General features: G+C 39.8%; 1 protein-coding gene across 4 annotated transcripts in view; it reads right to left on the reverse strand.

Annotated features, from left to right (window-relative positions):
* The window catches only part of NRP1 (neuropilin 1), a 115,981-nt gene that overhangs the window by 68,341 nt on the left and 21,814 nt on the right, over positions 1-25,826 (reverse strand). The window lies entirely within an intron of this gene.

Here is a 25,826-nt window from a genome sequence, read left to right on the forward strand (position 1 = left end):
AAGCTGCAGGTGCGGAGACAGGTCTGGTTTTAAGTTTTATTAGCAGATGATTTCTCTCGACCCTGGATGGGAGGGAGGAGCAGACACAATTTGTAGAATCAGTTTAACCTTTCCCTAAAAGGTGGTGGCATTTGGAGCCTGGGTTTTGCTCTGGGCCTCTTTCGGACTGCAGCGAAAGGCTCTTCTCTGCCCCTGAGTCTTTGTGTCTCAGCTGTGCTGCCGTTTTGTTTAACAAGTTGCTGTTAGCCAGACAATCTCATTTACTTTTCATTATCCTACTACAACTGACATTAAAATGTTACCATTAATTTGTTTAGACCTTTATTCTACTGCTATGTTCACTGAAATGTTCCAAACATATTAATATACAAGGAAGAGCTAAAAATGACAGGACAATAAAGTATGTCTGACATTTTTAAAGAGATCAAAGGAAAAAAATGTCTTCATGATGACCAATGTCATTTTTAACAACTCAGCTCCAAACTGTCCAGGGCACATTACTTATGTTTACGTGAAGCCCCATGAGACAACTGCAAAGATGATATCACTAGTTAAAGTGGACAGCTTAAGGCTCCTTAAATTGAAAATGACATTACCTCATCAGTTAAAATTGTGTGCCAGCTTTGGTGTATATCAAGTAGAAAATAAAGCTGACACTGATGGAACTGTAAGCATTAACATATGTGAAATATTGTGGTAACTGCATTTCCTCTTATGTATTTGATTTTTCTAGTAGCAATTGCTCAGCTAGTTAGCTTCACTGTCCCATTTCAGATTGGTAGAAATATAAAGCAGAAACCTGCATTTCTGAGCTAATTTTACAGATACTTTAAGTAGCCTGCATTTTTTTTAAATTAGACTTCTGTTCTTTCTAGAATTTCTTTATGACATATGTATAACAGGATTTGAAAGTTGGGAGAAGAGTTGTAGAAAGACCTCAGAATTGTTTTTCTTTGGTTTTGTCCTCCCCCCCTTAGGAATATCCTTAAGAATACCAGCCCTAGGTTTCCTGCAAAACCTATTGGAAGTACTCAGGAATGCAGGCTGCTGGTTTTTACACTTTAGGGAAAAAATGAATGTTGAGAATTTTTAACAAGACAATCTTTCTCCAAATAATTAACTACTTGTTAAAGAGAAAGAGTAACCACATAAAAGCACAGCATCTGAGTGACAGTCTTTGCTCTTCTCTCCATGATGACGTTATTTCACCAGTTTCCCAGGCACCATTCATTGCTCAAGCCTCAACAGTAGATAACTTTTCAAATTAATATCAAGAAGAACCCTATTTCTGAATTATTAAATGATACAAATAATTTTAACTAAAAATGCTAAGCAAATTTTTACATGCTTTTTAACTTCATGCATATATAAAAAAAACCCAAACCAAAACCCCAAAAGGTTTGAATTCAGTACTTTTATTCTGCTACACCTCAAAAATAAACAATCTTCTATAGTCTTACTAAGTCTTTTGTTTACAGCCAAAAAAAAAAATTAACCTGTTAAGTACCAATTTTGCTATTATATGAAGTAAATCTGACAAAAAATATTCAAATTAAATTCTATTGCTCTCTTCCTTTATAGAGATAACCTGCCCACACCTTTCCATTGTCCCTTATAGTGACAGAATTGCAATTTATGGTGCTCTTTCTGGCTGCTGTGCAATTGTAAATGACAGAATTTGGTTACTAAAAGGCTGTCTTATAATGGATTTTGCAAGTTAGAGGTCATGCAGCCCTGTGGAAAACTGGAGGATTTTTCTTTTTTTTTTCTTTTGCTTTGAAAAATTACTGACAGACAGAAAAGTAGTTTAGGTGTGAGACAATAGGTACGAAGTACAATTTGAAAAGGGGAAACTTTAGAGATCAACCCTACAACCTTCATATTCTAAGGTTGTCTTTCACTTGGCAGCTAACAAATGGATTTGAATTCTCTCATGCTGGCGGCAACATCTGATATCTGGGCTGCTCTAAGTGAGTATCTATTTTTTTTTTCTTAGGGAAATGAAATTACTCTGGATTTTACTAGTTTATACTTAGAAACTAATGTCCTGCTGTCATTTTTGCACTTTTCAAAATCCTACCAGAGACCATAGTGTATCACATACAACTGTTCTTGTAAATAGGAGAAAGTACAGTCACAACTTGAAAATGGAGCTGCTGCCAAGGAAGCTCAGAAAGCAGCTTGCATCTCCCTCTGGACTTGGTAGCAGTTCTTCTCCATAAGTTTGTCAGGAGAAGATGCTGTGCCAGGGATGCAGTTGGCACATTGCATCCCTGTGAGGAGACTGAATGTGTCACCTCCGCAGCGCCCAGACAGTCTTGGCGCACAGCCCAGAATACTGAGTTTGCAAATTTGGATTTCCCACTTGGCAATTCTTCGCTCAGTTACTCCTGCCAATGGTGTGGCAAATATTTCTTGTAATGTTATAGTCCTTTAGGGTTTATGGCACAGAGATGTAAATATAAACACGGTGCTAACCATTGAGTGTAGTTTCAGGTGAAAGACCAAAGCACGAATTCATGTGCAAAAATAGGAGATGCCTGCCCAGAAGAGGAGGTAATCAGTGGATATGTTCATGGAGCCACTATGCCATGATGCAAAAACCATTTTCTTTTTTGTTGTCTGGGTCTTTCTGGATATCCCGTTTTTGTTTGCTTTCTGTTCGCACCCTCTGTGGTGTGCAAGGACCATGTGTGGCTCTCGGGCGGGAGTCTGCTGAAATGCACTGCAGAGCTTGCACACTCCCCCTGCTCCTCCCAGCCAGTGCCTGAACATGCCATTACTAGACAGTCCTAATTTTATGGTTCAGTAAAACAATGTCTGGGACAGATTCCCACTGGAAAGAGAGGGAGTCTAGAATTCCTCTACAAATTCTTGAAGGAATTGCAAAAAACTTGCCCTTTTTTTGGAAAGTGTAAGTTATGAGCTTCAGGAAAAGGCCAAGCAATACCTATAAAATGAGCACTGGGCAATGAAAAACATAAACAGCTGCAGAATACAGATTTGGTGAATTTTCTATTTCCAGTTTCTAGTAGGTGATAACAGTGCTTACGTCTGGTTTCAGTTCTGAACATGCTGGCGACCCCTGAAGTGCACCATAGCACCTTGTACTGCAGAAAGTGAAGTGCAAGTGCTGGAAAGCCCTGCCTGCTGCTGAAGCCAGCCACTCTGCCAAGCTACACCCCACTTCTACACATTTTCCTATTATTAGGGCAGTGAGATCTTATGCCCTTTGCCTAAAAAAATTCCTTCCTGAGGCATATGCAGAACTCAGCTGAAATCTAAATATCTGCCATTTTACCTTATGAAACAATCAGTGAAGCATATATGACTATAATTTACATCTGAATATGCCATATTTTTCTGCAGCCTACTATGATATGCATCTATAGGGTGGTTATGAGTATTTTGCTTACTCACCTGTTAGAATGAAAAGATTTTCCGCCCCTCTGTTTCTTTTATAACTCTGATTCCACTTCCACCAAACTGCTCAACCTCTCCCTGACACGAATTATCCACCCTACTCAGACTACCTTTGGCTCTGAGAATTTGCTTCTTAGTATGCATCTTTCTTTTGCCTTTATTATATAGAGATTTTTTTTTATTCCTCACAAGGCTCCATTTTAGCTGAACAGAAGGCATTACTAGAGAAAATCTAAATAAAGAGTTTCGAGTTGTTCTGCACCATGGATTTGTGCCCCATTAGTGACTGAGGGTTAGTGGTGTGGGATTTACTGCAGTGCTTGTGGCACAAGGCAATCTGTATCCCAGAGCTAAAAGCTTAAGAACTGCAGGCACTCGAGGGATACTAACCTTAATCCCAGTTTATTAGCAACAAGAAAAAGAAGTACATGCTGTTAAAAAAAAAGAAAATTAAGCACAGCCCCAAACAGGCTGTTTTTCTGCCTGTAACCTCAGCGTCTGTCGAGCTGCTCTCATGGAGGGGATACAACTCCTCACGCATGGGCCTCAAAACACAGCTTGTTGGAGGTGAAAGCAGCACGTGGGCCTTGGAGGCTCCTGGATGACTGCTGTGTCTGCAGCCAGCCACCAGTCCTAAGCAGGGCACAGGTACTCCCTGAGCACTGGGAGGCAAGGGAACTGCAGGGAACTGAGGCTTTATTTTTTTGCTTTTTAGCCCTTTCCCAGTGTGCTTGGTGCCATGGGGTCCTGCGTAGTACATTGCTGCCTGGCTGCTCATTCCCATCACACAGTGCACTCTTCTCAATGGAGAAGTCTTTCTCCATCCTGCCAAGTGAACCCTTGGTGTGGGCATGTCTTTGACAGGATGAGTGAAGTGACCTTTTTTTTTTTTAAATTTTCTTTCTTTCATTCTTTCATTCTTTCTTTCTCAGCCCAACAGATCATTTCTCCGACTGTGAACATGCATACAGTTGAATTAGCACCAGCCAGGCAGTGCAAACTCTGTGAGAAAGGGGGAGGCAGGAGCGAGTGCCCATGGCAGGAGGCTTTTAAACTGCTTTTCCTTGTACTGGATTAACAGTGCGGATGAAGCCTCCTAAGAGTGACAACAAATCATCTGAATGCCATAGTTCTCCAAAGTCCTGGATATTTAGATACATAATTTGCAATTGATTAATGATTTGTAATTTACTGAAATCCCTGTCAGTTACGGGGGCCTTTGTTTCCACGGGTCTTTTGCGAACTGGTGTTTTTATGGTCTTCACCCAGGGCCAAAATTCACTGAAGTTACTCATACAAAGGTCCTGTCAAGCTAAGAGATTTCTGGGAATAAGGCCATTGGGATTTGGCCACTGTTCAGTAATTTACTAATGCCATTAACTGACAGTGGGTCTCCATTAAGAATGAACTAGTGAGGGTCTGTTTTAGTACAAGACAATGTTGTAGTGAAAAAGAGAGAAGATGTAACAAAGACATCGATGAAGATCTACAGTTACCCACTGTAACAGTTTGATGGCGATGGATGTTAGCAATAGTTTTGTTATTACACTGGTTTCTGGAATAATCTAATGCTTTGGGATTTGCCCTTTCATTTTAAAATTAAGCTTTTAACTCTCTGCTGAACAGAGGAATCTGAAATTCAACATACCTTAACCAATGAAAGTTCAAAACCCAGAAGTAATAAAAATAATCACTACTATTTTAAATTATGATTATCCTTCATCTTATCACATGCTTCTGGTTGTTTGGCTCATGCCTTTTGAATACCTGGGACTGGCAGAACTGAAGATCTAAACTAAATAAGCAAGATATCTGCACTTTTATCTATACAGCTCCACTGGGAACAGTAGACAGATCTTTAGCTGCTGCAAATGAGATTAGCCCCTTTATGTCCATGGATCTAAGCCAGTTTACACTGATAAATGGCTAAAGAGGGTGCAAGTGGTGACAGAATATTTTACTTTGGATTTACTTAGTTCTATTCTATTTATACCAAATAAAACTTGGAAAATTCTCCAACAGAAATGTGAACACCAGGATTCACTCTGGGAATGAATGTAACAACATCATGCAGAACATGAAGAAGAATCAGAGGTTGTGGACCAGGTTTTGCCATTTTATGCAATAATGTCCTGGGGGAAGTAAAAGCAAAATTCATCTGCTAAGGTCTTCAGCCCATCTATCTGCAAAAAGCATTTTACCAATGAAAAGATCTGATCTTGAAGTTAGGGCAAACTCCACTGATTTCACTGCTTGCCACATACTGTAATAAATTATAATATAATGATCCCAGTATATCAAAATGAAAACCTCTTCTGGGAAGAAACATTCAATTTTAAACCTCTTCAGTGAGGACTTCAGTTCATAACTTTCTGGCATAGAGAAAAGCTGTCTTTTCATTGAAAAAGGTTTCTGTCTGTCAAATAAGACAAATTTACACATCCATGACTTCGACTTTAAGTGGGGGAAAAAGACACTTAGCAGTTTAAAGACTTCAGAGACGAAGGAGCTTTCTAGTGTCAAACTGGTGAAGTTTAGTATTTATAGGAAATTCACATGCCTCTAATTACTCTAAACTCAGTTCCCAAGTAAAATATGCCATCTGGAAGATATTAGAGACATTTACAACTTGTTCACCTCCCTATTTCACTGCAAAATCTTACCTCTCGCCAACTTTCCAATATTCTTCACAAAATAAAATGCAGTCTAATTTTTACTGGTTGTTTCATAGTTACATTATCTACATTGAGCCACCTAAGGGCTTAAGAAACTGGAAAAATATATGTATTTTTTTAAAAAGTAATTTTCTTATTACTCACTGTACCTCTAGCTTTATATTCTTTCATATGGGCATTTCAGGTGTGAGGGTTATGCCATGTCTTATTTCAATATTTAGCCACTAATTTGACATGGTTAGATTTGGAAAGATATTCTAGGTGATAATAGCAAGAAAAAAGATGTCACAAGCAGTCATTCTGCATAAGAGTAGGCTCTTGTAAGCCAAAAAAAAAAAATTATTTCCAAAACCACAATTATACCATTTTGTTTTTGTTTTCATGACCCCCCAAGAGACTCCCATCAATCAGAAAGCTTCTTGTTAGTTGAGCTACTTCATCCAAGTACGCCAATCTGCTTATAAGTGAAGCTTTGCAACATTCCTCTGAGGTAAAATTGTCATTCTTTTTTTACATATGTGGAGACAGAAGAGAAAGACTGAGTGCCAACAGTGTCCCAGAAATTTTGCAAACAGCAAGGAACAAAGCCTAGATAGCCAGATACCAGGTTTTAAATACAAGAACCCAGTCTAACTCCTCCTGAAATAATGGAAAGATTCCTAATGGCCTCTGTGACTTTCCAATAAAATTGAACAGAGACTTGAAACTTGGAACTTTTCTTAACCCATAGTATTACTGGAAGAAGGGGCTGCAAACTCTCACGCAGTCTCACAGATACATTTGTGTGATTTCTGTAGGAGAACTAGACTAAATTACTTGCATACAGAGACTCATGCATATATACACAATCACACTGCTGCAAGGAGTCAAGCACTATTTGCACGCCTCTATATCCATTAAACATTGTTTTCATGTGCCTGACTAGTTTTATGATTTGTGGTTGGATTAGTGCTCTTAGCTTGTACTGCTGAATTCACTAGAAGCCTGCTTAACTGGTAAGTTACAGAAGCTTCAGGTTTGCTTCCTTGAATGCCTAAAGAACAGAGAAGAGTTGTATCAAATGAAGATGAGAATTGTTTGTGATTTCTTTTTCTTTCCATGAAAGTAGAAAAGGAATGTTTTAAAGTGATGGCAACCTTATAGTACTCCATTTGGGAGTTTTGAGCTGCTGATTAATTTGTAATTATCCTGTTGGGATCTATGTGGTATATTAATCATAACCTTAGGAACTTGACTTTTAAAAGTATTAGGTAGATGCTAGCTTTTCACAGAAACTGTGAAAGTTCAGAACATAAAATAAGTTCCACGCTTTTGAAACTCAAGTATTTGTCCCTTGTGGGCTGTCCACAACCTCTCTGAGCAACACCCATAATTAATGAAACTAAAAGAGGCTAAAGGAGAAAGGAAATTGCAGATATACCTGTCAGCTTTAGAACACAAGTTACGGCAATTTTCTTCCATGGCAACCATGTCCTGAAGCTCTGTAAATGCAGTAAAATGATGGGTATTTTCATGTATTTCCAGTTAGGAACTATATCAAGAGAGTATTAAAGGTGCAGCATTAGGCACTTGGAACTCAATATTTCTCAGTGTTGTGTCCTTTGTTCTGATTTCTGCACCACATTCTCTTTGGGCAAACCCTTGGCCAAGTGAAAAATCCACTGTGGGGTCAGTGTCTTCACATACCTGCTCTGTATTGATATAAATTACTTCTGTGGATCTTCCTTGCCTGGAAGTGTGACACATGTAAATGAGTGGATTGATTTTTGCTGAGACTATCTAAAACGCGTATATTGCCACATGACTCGGCATAAGTACAAACAAGTGGAGTTATCGGAACAAATATGGCTTTGTTGTTGAAACTTTGGACTTGTCAGTGTTTAATCATGTACATGTATTAGAGCTTTTCCTGGTGGTTTTTTTTTTTTTTTGTTATTTTTAAGGGACAGAAGGGCAGACTATTTTACACTATCAGAAAAGAAAAAAGATTTTTAATTAAATAAAACGGATCAAAAGATCAAAACTTTCAGGACTTTTCTGGATTGAAAATGGAGTCTTAAACTGTGTAAAATGTGTGGCATTATTAGCTAAATATTGTCATACTGCTAAAAAGACCTTTGGCAGTCTGTTGTAGCACTTAGAGATTAAAACCATGTCTCCTTACTTCTTTCATGTAATACAAACTTGAAAAGACAAAGTGCCTGGCCATAGCATCTAGAAGCACTCTTTGGCACAGGAGGCACACAAAGCTGGCTAAGAAGCATTTGTAGTTCAGAGATCAACCCACTTACAATGTCTGCATGTTTCCTGGCGGGCCGTTATCTCAACACAAAATCATTTGGTTGTGTACTTTGCCAGTTTAACAAACAACCCTTAAGCAGCATGAGTAATACGCATAGCCGGCAACTTTAAAGATGCCCTGACTTTGTGAAATCTAAACGATATTTCACAAGAGCAGTGCATGGAACATTTACTCATGGACGGTGCTTTCAAATTTCAGCCTTCTGATCTTAGAAAGTGTGGTTGAAGAGCTGCCTGAAAAAGTCCCACAGTAGTTGTTCTGTTTTGCAATGGGGACATGTGTATGCACGTATGTGTGCATGCCTGTGTGTATATTTTTATATTCTTTGTACAAAAAGAGACGTGAATCATTTTAGCTCTCTCTTTCCAAAGTTCGTTCTCAAGAACAGGAGCAGCCTGGGAAACTTTCAGCCTGGAAGATGTGCATTTCAAAACAACTAAAGCAGATGAGAACAGGGAAGCAGAGTGGAAACCTCTATGCAAATTTAAGTATAGTAATTGTTACCAATCCTTTTCTATTAATTTGTTGTCCAATTTCAGTAGAGACATTACGAATAAAACTTCTGTTGATATTCTGGTGTGTTTCCTTATAGTTGTCAGTTGGATTTTGCACACACCAGTGTGTCAATCCAGTTAGTACAGGCCTCCCCATAAATTTCTGCTCTTGAAATATACATTAAGAAATTCAATAGCATCCTCAGTACCATTTTCTTATAAAGTACGTGAATACTTAAAATTTATTGCAAACAGATCACTATTTCTCTTAAACTCAGTTTAGTACAGAGTTACAATACGTTGTTTTTGTAATAGAGCTCACAGTTAAACTGTACCAGTCTGAAACATCAGTATATAAAAGTTTGTCCCATTGAGCAATTTTATTACCATTTTATTGTGTGTATCATTGAACTAAAAAGTATATATAACTTCAGTGAACTTATTTATATTATGATAAAATATACCATAGATGTTTAAAGCTGCTAAGCCTGAAGTTAGTTAATTTGTATCCTGTATCACAGAAAATGCCACAGTTTTTATGAGTTTTGTGACCTTATGATTTATATGGGCCTTGAGAAATAACTATGTGTTTAGAATGGGGGAAAACAGTGGCCAATAAACATTCCCAGTAGCCTAAAACCAGGAACAGCTTGTTAGCTGGGGTCAGCCGTATGACCCAGTGCCTAGTGAAACTGCATTGTTATAGCTGGAGCATGGGGCAAACCAGCCATACAAAAAACCCACCACCCCAGTGATCCACCTCTCATAAAAATGTCTTTCTTAGAAAGAGAGGCATGTGATAATGACTTACAGGAAGGAAAATGTGCACAGCAGATCAGCATCATCCCTGGTACAAATTTACAGAGTTTGGTGGAGTTGCATCAGAGGAGTTGCATCGGCCTACACTATTTTAAAATGGAAAACTAAGCTGAAAACCTGCCAGAATTCACAAGTGTCTGCTAAAGAATTTTGCATAGTTTTCTTCTGATACTAAATACTGACCCGTGAAAGCAAACAGGGTAATGAACATACACACAACACAAACATAGACAGCTCGTGGGCTTCAGTAATTGGGACCATACTGCATGCATGCACGCCAGCTTAAATCCCCAGCAGGAGCTGCACAAATGTCAAGGAAGTATTCATTAGATGGGACCGAGTTTGCTTCTTTCCACTTCCTTTTCCTCCCTCATTGCTGCAACTTCTTGAGATATACTCTATTAAATCTGCTGAGCATTTGGACCTATACCCAGTGAAGGCTAAACCTTGTTTGGAGCTGCATGACTGTGAGATAACCCCGTCTTTGGAATCTGGGCAGTGCAAAACCTAAGTCAGGACTAACACTGCCACACAGAAGTTGCTGCTTTTGAGGTCAGCAGTAATGTTCTCCTAGAACCACTTTCTCCCATCCTTGTCCTGGCTGCTTTGACAGCTGTGATCCAGAAAAACATAGTCTTCAGGAAAGGGCTATTACTGGGTCCAAGAAAGCATGGGATAATGATGTTGATTTGTCTTCTGCATTTCATGGGTCAGGCTTCTGTCCTTGCTTTCTACTCAGGGAAATAGACAGTGTGACATGGAGCTGTAATATGTATTACCTGAAATATCAAGAGGACCTGTAGTAACTCAATGAATTACAAACATAGATGGTGTTGTAACTTCTTTCCTTTTGTTACCCATAAGAGAGCGCTGCTCTAAGTCTTCATTAATCAATTATAATAAATTAGCCTTGAAAGGCAATAAACCGTTACACAGCTGATGAAAACAGCTACTCTGCAATTAAATGGATAAAATCCTGATTTGATGGCTTTTGTTTTGTTTACACTTCTAGACAGGTATCTATTAATGTTTTTACTTTTGTTTGTCGACTTAGTAGTGATAAGCATACAAGAACAGTCTGTATAAGACTCTGTGGTATTAAGCATTGATTCTTTCCTCTCCTTCACTCACAGCAAGCAGCACACTAACCCAGACAGACAAGCCGTGAAATGTATTTGGGCCGGACTCTCTTGTACGTGCAGAGAATCTGAGCAAGATAAAGCCATGCTTTCCTTTGCAGTTTAATAATGCAAAAGACAGGCTTTTGCACACTGGGGAGAACAAGGTTTGTTTGCCTTATGCATTCTTAAAGGTATAAATTGCCCAAAACAGTAGTAGGAAGTCTGGGAAGGAAATGAGATAATGCCCCATCCCTTTCCTCACTTCGAGACCCCTGAGCTGGCTCATAGAGATGTCTGGCTTGCACAGAAGGAATCAGGGACACTTGGCAGCGTAGTCTCCATCTTCCTGTTGCAGACTCTCCCTGTGCTGTGTCTAAGGTGGTGCAGCTCCTGGGGTGCATGGCAGGTCGCAAGGTGAACTTCTGGAGCTGCCCTCCCTCTGCCAGCAGTACAGCCAAACGCTGTCACCTTCTAGCATGTTAATGAAAGGTAAACCTGCAGTTTTTCTCTCTCAGTACTAAGATAGCCAAATAACCAACATCACACCCAGATTTGACCCAGATGACACATGCACTGTGTTCATCCCCTACTCTGAATAAAACAGTTGGTACCTGGCAGGGGGAGGATCAGTATTTGGGGGAATCTCAATTTTTTTTTGTCAAAAGCACTTGTTTTTCTCAAATGGAAACATTATTTTTGTAACTTTTAAATACAAACCTTCCTGTTCATATGTTTCATGCCATTGAGCCTAGGTGTCAGCACGTAGTCCCCTTTAAAATTTTACAGCATAACATAACCTCATTTTGTTACATTGTAAACATTTCCAAGATACAGGATCCTGGTTTTTATTACAGGGGTGAAATGGTAATAATCCCCCCTCTTTCCTGAAACATGCAGAAAAACCCTTTAACAAATTAAAGGCACACATTCCTCATTAGCTTTAACCTGAATTTGGTCTCGTGGGCACTGTAAAGCCAGTCCTTCTTTCTCTCTCTCTGAACAAAGGGATGTTAAGAGACTAACAGACTATTGGAGAGGGAAAATCCTGCCTGACTCACAGTACCAACACATACTGAGATGAACAGATCCCTGAAACAGCTCCAGTGAACTGAATTTTCACTTATTTGGCATATAACAGCCCAGATCTCAGCTTTTTCTCAACTGCAGCCTATTTCTCCTCAAACAGATACCATGAAGTGTCCTCTGCCCTTGCACGATTGCCACATGTCTAGTGTAGGAACCACAACAGCCAGACAACTTTGAGAAATATCTCAAACCTTTGTCCGTTCCTCTGTGAAAATTCCACGTGGGAATTCACAAAAATCAGAACTAGCAAAGGGATAAGAGAGGAACTGTTGAAGGTTTGTCTCTTTTTTTCCCAACAGGGATAAGGATCATGGAGGAGCTCTCATGCCAGCAACAAAAAGATATATCAGCTGGAAAGGATCTGAGTAAGGTTTCTATGCAGCATTATGCTCTGGGAAAATAACAGTATTGCTCGTTAACAGTGCTGCTCAGAGCCGTGATAAACTCTACCAAAAATTGCTATTCTTGCATTTGGAGATGCGATTGCAACACAGGGACACATGTCTGAACTATTTTTATTTAACTGTCTGAGGTACTAATAATGTCATAGACTCTGTTCAGTGCTGAATGTTCCCACCAGGGTCAATAAAACCTATGTCACCACAGCTTTGCCACTAACTGGGTAAGGATTTGGCACCGTTATGGATGCCGCAGTCATGTCTTTAACTGCAGCACAGATGCAGGTGTCCAACATGCAGCAGGCTGGAAGTTGGGAGTCATTAGCTTTTGTGAGAGCCACTGGCTGGAAAGGCAGGAGTGTCGGAAGGGAATCAGGCAGGACTGCCATGCTGCCCAGGGGTTGCCTGTTTATTCACCTGTAAACTTTCCATGTCATTACAGCTCTGTACTGCTCATGCAGTAGCTAACAGGGTCATAATGTCAGGGGATTAAAGAGAGAGTTGAGATTTCATGCTTCAAACACAAGCAAATGTGAGCCTAGATGGTCCTCAGAACGATGGGGCTTAGGTTGTTTAGGGAGATGGTAGATGATGGGAGAAAGTGGGTGGAGACTGGCCTGGAAGGCTCTGTTCCTGTGCCATCACTATTCAGTGAAGTCAAGTGCCAGCTAACTCCCTTGTGCCTCAGTTTCTCAGTCTGGAAAATCAGATGCTGATATTTCCCTGAAAGAGTTTGAAGGCATTGGATAAACTGAGATGGCTCAATACTAGTGACACTATCATTAATTTTGTGATTTAATACATCTTTTGTAATCAGATATATTTATTTGACAGTTCTGCATTCTTGCTCCTAAGTCTTTTAGTTTTGTTTTAGAATTTTACCTTTGCATATGGAAAATTAACAAAACGGAGAAAGAGACTTAAAATGCTAGTTAGTTTTTGTGAGCCTCCATTTCAAAATGTTCATAGTGAAATAGGGCATTTTACTACTCTTGCCACAACATCAAAACTCATTCCACTAAGCACATTATAACAAGCAATAACATTTCTTTATAACCCAGAAATACTTGTGGATGTAGTATTGTCTAGATGTGCAGGGTTTTACACAATTAATACTCAAAAGTATTAATAAGCCTTCTGCATAAATCCCTAGGTGTGTAAAGAGGCTACCATGTATCCATAAGCTCCTTAAGATGGGTACTTACAAGGAGTCTGAAGAATGAAGGATTTGGGGGAGAGCCTGTTTTTAAGCAGAACATGATTGTCTGACATCTGAGGGACCCAGAATTACTCTGAATTACCCTGTGCTGAGCATCCTGCTGCTCTGGAGAACTGGTTGTCTGAGGGAAACATTCTGTGGTGTCGTGGCAGGGTGCCCTGGCAGGTTGTCCACACTTGTTTCACTCTTAACTAACCATATTGGGCAAACGGACTAAAAGGATTTCTTCTTTGAAGAGGGGCATTTCCTATACCTGAGCTCAGGTGTGAGAGGTTGCCCACCTTTCCCCAAGACTTTCTAAATGATGATGGTGATTATACTTCTGTCAGTAAAATAGAATAGGAACAAGATGTGTTACCTCCTTCATAATACTGGCAGTATTTTCTATCTGAATCGCGGCTGATTATGCTTTTTCACCCTTTGATAATCAGCATACAATCCAGAAATTGTACTGTGGGGTGGAGTCTTTTCACATAAAGTTATTGCAAAAAATGTCTCATTGCATAAAAGCCTTAGCCAAATTGTATACAGGATAGATTACATACACACCATGAAGTTGTCAAAACATTGTGATTTGATTAATGAGGCTGTTAATTTTCAGACTTGTCTCCCATACAGATCTCGAGCCTCTTCAGTCACATCAAGACTTGTGAGGTTAACGATATTCCCTGCCAGCCTTAGCATGAGTCTGTTACGTTATAAATTACTCTCCCTCTGTTTGCCATGTATGAACTGTCTTAGATACCTGGGGCAACACAAGAGGAAGTAAGCATATTAGCAAACACTTCACTATGGCAAGTCATTCTGAATGTGAAATGCCTTTCATCCAGTATGACCAGTGCCCTTTACACCCAGAACTTAAGCTTGCTCCTCTCCAGCATGCATTTTATCTCCCGATGTTTTTAAACCTTTTAATCAAGTGAGCAAGTCCCGCTTACTTGAATTTTGCAGTCCCCTACCCATCTACCTTAAGCCAACAAACTTTGAGAAGAAAATCAGGGAGTTGCTATAACGTAAGTGAAAATGGTTTCATATTAATTGAATCCTAATAGTAGCCCATCCTGTTTTCCTTAATCTGCAATATCTGTGTTCTTCTGCAAAAGAATCCCAGAAGTATTAACATAAGTAAGGAAGACAGAATGGTGCAGAGATCTTCTTTTCCCTCATTTCATACACACAGACACATAGACATGCAAATCCATGATTAGGAGGCATGGTGAAAACTGCTTTTAAGTGTGATCATCAATCTTGTGTATACTGGTGATTTTTATTTGTTTTTCTTTCATTTTAAGCACATCAGTCTTGGCTAATTGATGATTTATTAAATCAGTACTATCCACTACTCATAAGAGTTAGAAACATGAATTACTCAGTAAGCTAGAGAAGTTCAATATTCAGCCAGTTTCATATTCAGGCCATATGCTTCACCTTACAAAATCTAAGATAAGGAGAACAGCATCAAGAATTGATATGTACATGACATTTTAAGAATTAGACTGTACAGCCGTCCTTTCGCTAATGTCAGTGAGACTCCTTGTGCGCAAGGATTTAGCAGCATAGGGGTTCCACAGAGAGCTTGGGAGAAAGGTTTTACTGTTCTGCAGTATGACATCAGGTTGGGAGAGTATCTATCTTTCTGCAATAAAGCCAACATAAATAACAGGGAAAAAATCTCTTCTTATATGGTTTTAATGATTTCAGTTGTTGGAAATGAGAAAAAACCTTTTAGCATATGTATGTGAATTAGAAATGTGCAATTCTTAAAGTTGAATCACTTAACAGAATTACAGATAAGCCTTCTTATATTCCCTAAGTGCTTATCAGCCTCACCGAAGGCAGGTTTCTGGTTTTTCATCAAATTAGTTTTATTTCAGTCAATACTGGTTAAGAACCTGTTACAAATCCTCCAGCTTCTACATGATTCAAATACCATTGAATATTACATTGTTTAAAAAAAACGTGGTTTCAAATGTTGTCCAAAGTGATGCTGGAAAGCAGAAATACAATTTCTATATGCAATTTGCACCAGCCTGTCAAAAACAGCATAAAAGGGAGAGAAGAAAACAGGCTACGTGATATGTTTTGCTATTGTTAAAAACAAGAGGGCATCTCACCTAATAATTTAAATAAGATCCTGTTGCCTGACATTTTTAAAGCCTTTTGATCTCTTTCTTCTGGTTCCCTGGGCTGTGGCTCTGTAGGGTGCAGTAGATGGAAAGCTGTGGATTAAATTTCGTGTTGCCTATGCCCCCCTTTACTTTGCCAAAACCCCTGTTAGTGGGTAAAATGAATATTTGCTTTTATGAAGCACCACTCCACTGGAGATGGTGGAGAACAACCCTTACGAATGCTTTTTAGACATGGGCCAATCTATAAAACTGCCAAGTTCAAATTTTCTGTTATTATCAAGGCAATAATTCTTTGGCCCTTCTTTAAGATGATTTACCAATTTTGTCGGTACAAATTAGGGACTGAGATTTAATCTCCTGTAATCTGATTTTGAAAATGAATTTGACATACACTGCACCCCCAAAATAATGTAGAGGTAATGCATTTGTTTTGCAATTTGCTGCACTTGGGTATAATGCTAGGAAATGACAAATTTTATCTTTCCAGAGCAAAGACAGAAAGAAAGATACGTTATTATCCCTGGTTCAGTGCAAGCGGATAAGCCTGAACAATCTGAAGATAAAAACCTTAGCAGAATATTTAGAACTCCAGCCACACATCAGGCTTATGCATTTTCTCACTGAACGCAATGTTAACACATTCATTAACCTTGAAAGAGCAAGAGATGGGTTAAAAACTTAGAAATATTGAACTATAACAAGAAATTTGTGAAAATAAATATGAAACAGGCATAAGAAATCATAGATTGGAGCAGACTTTTTCATTGTTGTAACCCAATTAGTTTTGAAAGAATCCTATGAACCATTACTACGGCCCCTTAAATTTCCAGCGGGTCAGATTTAGTGTAGGAGATTGTAAACTGCTTTGTAGCGAACAGCTCAAAGTATTTGCATTCAATTTACATTTAGAATATGTAACACAAGCTGAGAAGAGGCTGGAAAAGTCCTTTCAGAGAGCTCCATTTTATCTGTACACAGGCATTAACTCAGAGCCTGCCTGTGAGACTCGTAGGCTCATTGGGTTTGGCAGAGACCTCTAGCAGAGCCTGCTGCCCCTCCCCCTGTTCAAAGAGAAACGCTTATTAATTATTCTCCAAAGCAGCTCTGATAGAAAAGTGTCAGTTCTAGCCTTGACTGTCTCCCTTGACAGCCTGCTACTTTGCTTAAGTGATCTCGCAGTTACAACATTTTTCATAATATTTAACCTAAATTTTCCTTGCCACAGATTAATCCCACTCCTTCTCTTATCAAGTACAATAGCTTCGTGGCTCGCAGACAGTATTCCTAACATGAAACAGGGATCCAAGTGAGGGCTCTTTCTTAGAGTACGTGATGTCAAACTGACCTTTGACTCTCACACTTTAAATACATCTCTTGGCATCCTGTGCAAAAGAAAACAGACACCACTTGTTTCCTAAAGATTTTACAACTGGCTCGGGCTAATTAATCAGTCTCCAGCACACACAGCTCTGCACTTACCTGTCTGGAGGAAGTGCAGATCACAGGAGCAAAGGGAGGTTTCTCAGATCTATCGTTCACCAGGTACTTCATTAATTACTGAATAGACAAAGGGAAATCTGTTCACGGCTGCTTCTTCCTTTCTGCTACTGTGCAGCAATCCCATTACCCATTTGCCTATTTCATTATATGCAAAAGTAGATTTTGGTTCCATGGCCTATTTCGATTTCTGGAGTAGTTTAGCCAAAGCCAGTGAAATTCCAGTAGGAACAATTTGGCCCACTGTGTTTAAGTATTTAACCATCTGCACAAAAACCACAAAAGAGACGCCCAAACCCAAACCACTCATTTACATAATAAGGATGTGAACCTACTACAGCCATGTGAAACTATCATTTTTCACATGTGCTTGTGAATCTTTTCCCAGGCTTTTGCAGAGGGAGGGGCAATCTGAGAGCTGGGATATATGAAGTGAAGAGAAATGTGTGGGTGGGGAAAAATGAGGTTTGTTTTTTTTTTTCCCCTTTTATTCTTGAAGAAGTATGCAGCAATTACTTCTGTATTTTAAAGAAATGGTAAAAATACCCAGAGGTTATAGATTGATGTTTTTCCTTAACGTTTATACAAATATAAATACACAGCTAAAATAAATACAGCAGTAAATGGAACACGCCCACCTCTACAATTACAAAATCACTTTCCCATGGGGAAATTTCATCGTATCCCCATCTGTTAGAACTTGGATTGTGCCATGAACCACTATGGCTTATATCCCTTAATCATTTTGTATCATATGAAATGTAATTGTGGATATTCCACATCTTCATTGCAAATCCTTCATTTTCTTTCGTGAAGCTACCTATGTTCTTGGCCTAGTTCAGTGTTGTGGAAAAGAATTCCCAGGGTTAATTAGGTATAACAGAGTAAGCCACAGTCCTGATCCCACGGTCTCTGCATAAGTTAAATTCTCACAGAGATAATAGAACTTTTTCCAGGCTGAGAAGAACAGGGAAAAAAGCGCCCATGCCAGTCTGCCACGCAGCTGAGACCAGGAGATCCAAGGCAGCCGTGCAGCAGCTGTCCTCTGCACAGGACTGTGGCAGACGCCTTACCCAACATGGAACCCAAAAAACCTACACTCTGCAATCACACTCTCTTCTCTGGCATTTTGTGAAACTCGGCATACTTTGGTAGCGGAGGGCATTGCAGTATGTAGGTTCTGCTGGTGGAGCCAAATAGTCTCAGGAGGAGAAAAGGTGTTACTGCGTGAAGAATCTCAGCTTTTAAAGAACAACTTGAAATCTGCAACTTGAAAATATGTTCAAGTCATTCTCACAGGGCCTTTCTGGTCCTGCTTTCTGGACCTGCATGGTGTCCTGTCCTGCTGCTCCAGCTCTGCCAAAGTTGAAAACTGACACGGATCTATTAATTTAAGTGGATGCAATTTAACCCGCTGAGGCCTAGCCCAAGGCAAGTCCTCCTTAGTACACCTATAAACATGTAGCAGTAGGTACATTTAATAGCTGCTTTTATACCTTGCAGCTGAGAAGTTGTTTCAAGTGTTTTTCCTCCAGTGATGAATGTGGAATTAATAAATAGTGGTTTGACAAAACTTGCATGAGACCAGAAATCGCAAACCTCCCTACGCATCCTACGAGCAACCGCACATCCTGCTTTCAAAGTTTGTATATTGGACTCTTAAGAGCAAAGGGAATCTCTACTCCCGGGATGTATTCCTAAAAGGAATAGCGTTTGTGATATAACAGCTGATGAAAATAATGGTTTTGTGATTTTGACTTGAAAACATGGAATTTTTTTACCCTTTTAACAGCACTATTTCATTACTTTGAACTAATGCCTGTTTTACAGCTGTGCCCACTTCTGTGTACTGTATAGCTGCTTTGTCCTCTTGGTCAGAAAAGAGGCTTATCATGGCAGAAATGAAGGTATTTTCATGATGGTTCAGCAGAAAGCCTCAGATCCTCAAATCCAGAGGGTCGATATAAAAAAGAAGATAGACAGCCTCTGTTTGAATTACAAGGCCCTCCTGCCAGAAAAGAGGTGATGGATTTCTTACACATCATTTCTTTCTGGATATTAGATAGCCTCTAATAGACTCACAATAAACTACAGCAGATGTTTGAAAAGCACATAATTTGCAATTGATTATACACATATATCACAAATCAGACATTGTATAAATAATGGTTGCCCTGTAATCATATTGCTTTCGTGAATCAGAGATTCAACTATTTGATCAATTGTTGAAATTTTATCACCAGTCTTCTAAAGTAAATATACCTTGGAGGTACTAATGCCTCCCAGCTAAAGTGACATTCAGGATACAAATCAAAAAGCTGATCTGTGTGCAAGCACATTTTGCACCTGCAAAATTAATTGACCAGAGGAGAGTAGCATAATTTGCATTACTTGAATTTCACCAGCAATTCATTACTTAGCATGGGATCTATTCAGGTATATGGATAAGATGTGGTAAGAAAAACAGAAGGTATTCTGTTTTGCTGTCAGGTAAGGAGGGAAGTCAGTACTGGGTTTGGCCTCCATGGCTGAATCAGATGGAGCAGAGGAGGAGGCTCACAGACAGAAACCCAACACCAAGAGTAGAGTGGCAGGCTGGAAGGGTTTGAAATGAGCTTCCTTGCGCTGCTTGGAAGGTGGAAAAGGAAAGGAGGGTTTCTTCAGAAGATTTTGAAAAGAAGAATAGATGCATCACGATCACTTCAGTATTATTCACCCACTTTGACATAATCTTTGTCTCCTTGGTTTGTTCCTGTCTGCTTTCACATGAACTGAACAGTGTTGAAAATATACAGACATTTCCACACAATAGAACACAAATATATCATTTGAATGTGAAAGAGGTGCTAAACAGTACTCTCATTTAAATGATGCCTAAAGCCAAGAGACACAGGGTCTAAGATAGATGAGAACAAGTCACAAAACCATCTCTACCATGTTTAAAAGCACATTTGTTTAACTACTCCATGCTGAGATTATGTTCAGTATTTTTCCCTAGGCTTGGAGTTGCTGAGACAGACAGAACATAGCTGACCTTTGGAGTGGGATTTTTGTAAAATAAATAAACTGGATGGCAGAGTATAAAAGTTACAAACCTCTTTAGAATGCCATATGTGAAAATCTTGTAAACAGTCCATAAATATCACCTGCTGGGTAGGGCTTGCAGAAGCTGCTGCAGAATTCTCTGCTAACATCTTCCCCTCCAAAACATTGAACCATCTGGTAATGACAATTTATTCTATAGATTTTCTGTTGGCATGTGCCTACAATTATAAAACATGTTATTACCAGCTTCAGTCTGGAAGCAACACCATCCCATGGCCTGGGATCAGAAGCGCTGACACTGACCGAAATGCTGGGGAAGGCTAAAGCACCCACGGTGACACCAGCACGTTTGTCCTCCTGTCTTTGGAGGCAATTTTACTGATATTATAGGCGAACATTTTACCAAGTGTTGTGACTGCAAAACTGAGCTCTTACTTTTTCTTCCAGAATCTAACTTCCTGATGAGGCAGTTAACATTTGATCTAATTACCACTGAAGCAAATGGGTTTCTTCCACTAGCAACGCGGAGCTGGACCAAGCTCAACTGTGCAGCAGTAGTTTTAAAACTTGGGAACCTGTTTGTTACTATCTCTGCTATAACTAATTTTCTGAAATAACAAAGCCATTGACTGCTTTAAGAGTTCATTTCTTACTGAGTTAATTTTTGAAATAGATTTACAGATCTGGAAAAAGTGTTTTAAGACCTTATTCCTTTTTACACATAAAATGTCTAAACTACAAACATTACATCTTTTTATTTAACAAATTCAGTTCAAATATTCACTCCTTGGCTGACGTTTATCCTGGGAGTGAATTTTTATAGCTGATATTTAAATCCTTGAAAGTAGGGGCTTATAACAGAATCTCCAACATGTTTTAAACTACTGTGCAGCAGTCCTGGTTGGCAGTGCTCTAGTTAGCACTCCTTTTAATCACCTGTTTGAATATACTGCTGAAGACATTCTTTAGATTTTAGTGGACAGAACAGTTGTGGATCCTCAATGACTTGCCATGAGAAATGGAATTAAGAACAGTACGTATGGTTTAATAGCTTTATCATTATGAACAGGCACAAAGGCTGACATTTGAAAGTCATTATCCTCTTGCACAAGCTGGTACAATTATACTTTTAATCAAGAATTTCTACTTCTTTTGTTACTTCCTGCCTCTCCGAGTTCCTGTGATATACAGTTCCCATTTTGGCCTCATCCTGTTATGCCCTGCTTCTTGTATCTTAAGGAGTCTAGCTATACTGTAGGCAAGCATTTTTCAAATACAGCAGCATACAATAAACAGGAAAGATTCCCTTAGAGACACTGTTGTTTTTAGCTGATCAAAAGACTATTCTGGCATCCGCTTCTTGCTCAATAAAAATATTATTTAAGGAAAAAGAGAAACAACTCTAGATTAGCTTTGCATCCTTAGCTTGGCTAAAGCCTCAGCAAAAGAAAATGCTGGTGTCTTAACTGCTTAACCTATTGCTGCTTAAATCCACCCTATTTTAGTTACATAAGGTAGAGACAACAAATCAGACTGTAAGTGAAAATGCAGTGCCCTCTATTTTTCCTGAATTTTAAACTACAGAACTACTTACTACAATTTAGCAAAACATCAGAAACTTAAGGACACTGCCCTGACAACCTGCCAGGAGTCTATGAACTGCATCCAATTTGCATGTTTCAAGTCTGTGGGAGTTTTGCAGTAACAGGAACTTCAGGATTTGAGCTTCATAACTTGGTCTAAGACATAGTCTTTGCTTTGACCCTGATTACGAAAAAGTTTTGAGCTCAGACCTAAATGGGTGCATGTGAAGAGTCATCTGAACAGAAGCATTTCATAGTGCCTCATCATCCATGCAATGCAGTCTGCATCAACTACACATCCTAGCGTGCAATGCTCCATTGTAATAGAAACAGTCTTGTTAATGTGTTGAAGCAGGATTATTTGGATCTTACTTCAGACACGTTACTAAGCATGTGCCTAATTGTAAGCACCTGTTGGCTACATTAAATTAAGCAGCGTTCAAGCATATGTCAAACAGGGCTGAGTGTGCTGTGAGAAAAGAATGAGGAAGCTCAAGTGAATGAATTGCATTTGCTGGATTTGGCAGTCTATGTTGTGCACACTTATACTCCGGTATTTCCCTTTCCATTCCCTTCCACTTCAGGGATGTTGCTCATATCCTTGATACTTGTCCTATTGAGTATCTTCTTTGCTACAGAAGGTCTCTAACTGCTGACTAGTGTGCTCTTACAGTGCACGTGCTCTGCAGGAGTGACTTTGAATGCCACAAACCAGTGAGCACGGGTCTGTCAGTCTGCCCCACTGAGATACAAAAAGGCTTTGAGTCAAGTCACAGAAGCTGCAGGTAACACTGCCCAAGTAAACACAATTTTGCACTGTAAGTACATCAACATGTGATATATTTTAAGACAAGAGTTTCAGTTCTTGAAGACGACGTTTACTTCCATATGAACAGAACATAAAGGTCTTGTGCTCATTTTCTGTTTTCGTTTCACTAGTAAACTAATGACACTGCTTGTTGTGCATTAAGCCTGGCATGGCAAACAATTTCCAAACAGTTGCAAGATGTTTTTTACCTCATTGACATGGGCAAAACTGTACCAACCCTGGCAATCAGCTCTGTATCCACCATGACAGAAATGAGCTTCTGCAGCTATCTAAGTCTGCCAGCTTTCCTGTCCACTTTGGGCAGCATTTCTGAGGACTTTGGGTGGAATTTGTTTTATCTTACAGTAGTTGTCTAAAACCCAGGGAGATACTCTGAGCTAGTTATCCTTTGGTAGTCTGGGGAGAGAGATAAAGGCACCTTCAAAGAATGATTTATCCTGGTGATCAGTCTTAAGGTGGGATGTACTTTTGCTGGAGGTATCTCTCTCCCCATAAGCCACAGGAGAAGCCCAGATATGCAGTTTAGAGGAGACATCCAGCATTTGGAAGGATAAATTAGGTGAAATTAGGTGCTCTTTCTGCACTTTCTCACTATTTTTCTCACAATAATTTCTAAATGACACTTGCTTATCACTCCTGCTCATGCCTTGCACTTCCAGGTACAGGGCAACTCTGCAGCAAATATACTGTTTATTTCCTACTCACATGCCAACACTGCTTTCTGCTACATGTTCTCTCCACAGGGTAATTAATAATGTGAAGCACTTCTGCCAGGAAAAAGCCTCTTTGGTGGATCATTCTTTCTCAACTCTTTAAAAGGGCATTATTAAGCTCAATTTTGAATTGACAGATGAAGAGAGAAAATTGCAAAGGAATTTCTAGACCTCAGGCAGAGAAGTTTCAGACATCAGCAGCAATCTTCTGAAACTTGAATTAGGAATGCAGTTATAAGGGTGGATGGGAAAGGTGTAAGGTAGGAGAAAAGTTTGGCTTCTGGCTCTTTGATATGTGCATCATACAGTTGCTAGACACCTGTGCTTGGGACTTGAAAGTTGGCTGGTTGTTTCATCCACGTGGTGTAAAATGGCATAGTAGGGCTTTGATCTAATGCTGTGACCTAATCTTGCAGGAAGAACAACTCTGGCCCTGACACTCTAGGTCTGGGTGAGCTAGTGATTTTTGTGGATGAACACAGAGCAAGTTCGGAGAGTTCAAAACTGAGGGTAGCTGCTCTTGCGGGCAGAGCCAACAAAGGCAAGCGCTTGGCAAATACAGCCAATTCCTGCCTCTCTTATCTTTGACATGCTGCCACAGCTTTACAAACACCTTTCAAAGGAAATGCGTTGCAGTCAGGCCAAAGTAGCAGTGTGTGCTTCCAATGGTTTTGGCTCACCAGGGTGCTGAAGTTGTTGTGAACGTAAGCACAGAGGATGCTGGGCACTCCCAGAGGAGCACGTACGTCACGCGCATCAAAGGAATCTGAAACCCAGGAGCCGGCCCACAAAGCATGTGTTCCTGCTGTTTGCAGCCTGCAAAAAGGCAACGAAGCACTCCCGGACGACTGAGGTACAGATGTGGAAGCTCTGGTTCATGAGAAAGGACTCCAGAACTAGTCTTTCAGATAGCAGCAGCTACAGAGATGTTTAAAGTCTGATTTACTGCAAATTGGCTGTTTGTTGTTTGGCTGTTGCGTGTGATCAAAATGGGTCATCCCTGCCAAGGGAGGCAAATGCAATTCTGTCAAACAGCATCTGAGTGCTTCCTTTGCTAAGTGGAAACAATTGCTTCTCCTCACTTTGCAGGCTCCTCTTCAGTTCCTTAGGTGGCACTGACACAGGTCACAGATCAAGCATGCCAGTGCTGTTAATATTAAAGAAATAACGGGAAGGAAATGTAGGAATGAGCTTTTTTTCCCACAGTAACTTCCACGACAAAGAAGTATGCAATAATGTTACCATCTGTGTCACTTTATTCAGGCCAGATCCACATTACAGCTAGAACAGTGTTCCCATGCTGAAAGACTGCATCATTATTAGCAATTACCAACATAGCTCCATTATTAGCAAAGGGATGTCTACAGCCAATTCGAATCGTCTGTGCTGCTTTTATTTATTTTGGAGAAACAATGAACATAAAATGTCGCTGCTGGACTCTGACATGGTGTGCACAAAGGCAGATGTCTGTTGCAATCTAGGGGGCGGACAGGGAAGAGGTGACGGAGGGAACTGCTCAGCCACTGAAAGTTACTTTCATCAGTGTTTCCTTTGGCAAAGACTTCTCAGAAAATGCTAGGGGAAAGGGGGAAGGGAGGCAAAGAGGAGGGTGAAAGAAGGAGACAAAAAAAACCAAAGATGAAAAGTGTTTTTCTTACTGTAGTCGTTTCACAAGTTTTTTGACAGATAATTGCTAATTATTTGAGAGAGATGGGCATTTTTCTGCAGATAACTGTCTCTCATGCCTTAAAACTCTGTTGAGTTAGGCTGGAATAGACTTTAACATCTACTTTAAAAACCCCTAATAACCAGAAGACAGCAAATGGTCTATTTAACACGTGGGAAAAGTAGGGACGCTGCAAGTAAATATTAATCTCTGTTCAAAAAGAGGTGATTCAAGCACACATTTATACAGTGCCTTTTAACTTCGACACCATTTCAGTTTTCTGGCTACTGGGTCAGGATGCCTAATGGCTGTGTCAAACACAGGGTGATGCACGAGTGAAGTCCCCAGTTCAATGACTAGGGTATGAGATCCGCTCTAACGTCTGAGCGCACAGTTGTGACTCCTTCTCTTCAGAATTCACCAGGAATGCACATTAAAAGAGGCTGCAGGGTAAAAAACTACAGCTGCCTGACAGAAAGGCAGCAGCCTCATTTTACAAAACTCTTGTCTGTACTCTGCTGAAATAAAAACAACAGGCTGATTCATAACTTCCAAATTACCCATGTAAGAAAAGTGGACATTCCCCTGCTATAATGAGAGTATAGGAGCCTCCATCCTCAGTGCCATGCAGGGGAAACAGTCCACAATATGTCTCCTCGCTACAGCCAATCCAGACCAGATATACTAAAGCAGGCTTTAACAACTCACTCATTAAGAGCTTTTTCATCAAGCATGCACTTGATATGGTCCTTAACAGAAAGCCTATTTTTGATCCTTTTCTCCAGGTCTCAGTCTTGGGCCTGGATGCTCTGGGAGGGTTTGCCATG

Source organism: Phalacrocorax carbo, chromosome 2, assembly GCF_963921805.1.
Source record: "Phalacrocorax carbo chromosome 2, bPhaCar2.1, whole genome shotgun sequence".
In the NCBI taxonomy this organism is placed as follows: domain Eukaryota; kingdom Metazoa; phylum Chordata; class Aves; order Suliformes; family Phalacrocoracidae; genus Phalacrocorax; species Phalacrocorax carbo.